Raw genomic sequence first — 2,732 nt, 5'->3', positions numbered from 1 at the left:
TGTGCCTCTATGTTCCCATATTTATCCCCAGAGATAAACTCAAAAAGCATGTTTACACAGAGCATTTGAAAAGTGCATTACTATATAGAATGAAAGACAGTATCTGTATCACAGAATGCAGCCAGCTGTACCAGACAAGAGATTCCCCAAGGTCCCACATGAGAGCTCACCTCACAACTCTGCCATGACCTTAAGTAAATCACCTCATCTAACTTGGCTTCTAATTTCAAAGTTTCTCCACCTATCTACTCTTTCAGCCACCATGGTGTGGGCAGACAGCAATGTAATTTCCATCTAGAAAAACATTTTGCATTTGTATAGGGTAAGTATGTTCCAGCTAATTAATTATACAGAATTATTTTAAACATTTGTACTGCGGGTTCATCAGAATTGTAAATTCAGCCAGTATGATCATTTCGACTCAGTTAAACAAGAAACTCACAGACTTCCAGGCTTCGATCAAGGCTTTAGAGGCATATGTTGTCAAATACATATCTTCTTAGGTAGAACTAATGGGCTTCAACACCAGTCCTGATGAGCTCTCTGCCTATGCCTTCTCTAACTGTGATGTCCTGGGAAACTCTCTTAACCTATTTGAGCCCTGAATTGTGAAAATTAAATATGTTATTGTCATTGGAGTCTTTATGTGGCAGCTGGCACAGATATGTAGGCTGCGACAAACCTTTAGGTTGTTTGCTCAGTTATCTTCATATTGAAACTACTCTGCCTCTGGCTTTATGTGGTGCTCATGTAACTGATTTCTACATATTCAGTTATTCAAAGCACATGCTTTGTACAAAGACAGACAAAAAATTTTGGATTGAAATTCAGACTTTGAGGAACTCATATAAGAATTTAAAAAATACTAATGACTCAGAATTACATAGTCCATATGCATTCACTGAATTAACATTTGCAGAATACTATGATATGTAAAAAGCCCAAAATCAAACAACTATGTCTCTATCTCTGAATCTTTTTCTAGAATTGAAAGCCATGTGCTCAACTGACCAGAAATGTATATGTATACCAATGCTTCACAAATGAGAAAGATTGTATATTCCACCTCCAGGAACATGAGGATATGTCAAGAGATATTTTGGTAGTCACAAATGAGAGGGATATGAAATCTTGAGGTAAAGGCCAGGGATTCAGCCAAACATTGCCCAGTGCTTAGAACAGTCCTTGAAAAATTAAAAAAACAAAAAACAAAACATCCCAAACAAACAAAAAACCACTTCTCTGGTCCAGAATGCTGATAGTGTTGAAGTTAACAAACGTGCTCTAGACCAAAATATTCACATATTTGTGTTTAGTTTCAAGGCAGAGCCAGTTTTAGAGACAGGAAACCCTGGATTAAAATAACCATGCTGTCTCTTACCAGAAATGCACCCATGGAAAATATGCATGTCATCCATAAGCCTTAAGATAGCATGCCTACGGATAGAGGAAGTATCAGATATTAAACTGTTAAGAACAGATACTACACTTGATCTTAGCCAAAAGACTGAGAAGCAATAGAACATGCCTAAGGGAGGTATGAATTAGAGCAGTGAATACGGATACCTAACTAGGAGAATAGATATAGAGACTTAAAGAAGCGTGATGGACATGTCTGACACAGTTCCCCTGCCATACCACTTTCTTCCTCCTGAGATGACTTTAACCTAAATTTAAATGCCCTAAAATGCATCAGAGTGTCCTAAAGAGCTTTTGTGAAGAACATGGGGGCCGAGGAGAAGGCTCAGTAGAATAAGTGCTTCCCTGGTAAGCGCAAGGGCCTGAGTTCAATCCCTGGTTCCACAAAAACAAACAAACAGATCAGACACGTAGTGACCTGCCTGTTTGCAGCCTCCCAAGAGCTGGGATTACAGGCATGTGCCATCACACCCAGTCTCAATTTCTGTCTCAGCGTGCCCCAGAGGCGGGACCAGCACAGCTGGGATCAGCACAGCTGGGATGGAACTCCCGGCCCCTGTGGCTGCTTGCAGATGTTTTAATCCACTGAGCTATTTGGCCAGCCCTTGCTTTGTTATTTCTTGACTGACTAAAACAGTGGTTTAATTTAAAGACTTGATTATATTGGAATATTTTGCTGAATTCACATACCTACAATATTTAAATGACAATGGAATACCCTTCTCTGACAAAACTAAACAAAAAAAGGGGATACAAATGAACAACCATTTTGTATCTGTATATTCAAAATAGTTAGGATAGATATATAGCTACTTTCTCTTAATCCAATGAATAGAAAGATTTGTTCTAATAGTGTTTGTGGACAGGCTATCAGGTCAGCATCTTGTACAATGAATAACCACTAAGACAACAATATGCAATGTATTAATTATTGAAACTGTCCTATTAATTGGTTTTGAAACTGTCTCATTGCTATTTGTTCTCAAAATTATTATTTTTCTCAATAAAATTATTAAAAAATAAAGCCAGTCACCCCCACACAAAAAAAGAATAACATGAAGGAAAATAATGGAGGGAAGCAATAAACCTTACTGAAGTTTTGAGGCCCCTCTTAGGGTGGTAACATCAAGAGTGTCCATTAACTGAGTTTCTAGAATCTGCAAGTTATACCTACATAAAGATCAGTTTGATTGAAGAGAAATAAAGCATGAAAATTAGTGTAGTAGAGTAGAATTATGTGAATGGGTATTGATTCTAATTCCTGCTAAACTGCTATCTGAGTCCTGTGAGCAAAATATGTACCTTGAATACTG

At 37.8% G+C, this 2,732-nt stretch overlaps 1 pseudogene; it reads right to left on the bottom strand.

Moving 5' to 3' along the window:
* Positions 1-1,342: 1,342 nt before the first annotated feature.
* Positions 1,343-1,519, bottom strand: LOC111813212 (annotated as a pseudogene).
* Between the last annotated feature and the right edge of the window lie 1,213 nt (positions 1,520-2,732).

The sequence above is a fragment of the Octodon degus genome, unplaced genomic scaffold (assembly GCF_000260255.1).
Source record: "Octodon degus isolate 3935 unplaced genomic scaffold, OctDeg1.0 scaffold00171, whole genome shotgun sequence".
NCBI lineage: Eukaryota > Metazoa > Chordata > Mammalia > Rodentia > Octodontidae > Octodon > Octodon degus.
This window is presented reverse-complemented; position numbering and strand designations above follow the sequence as displayed.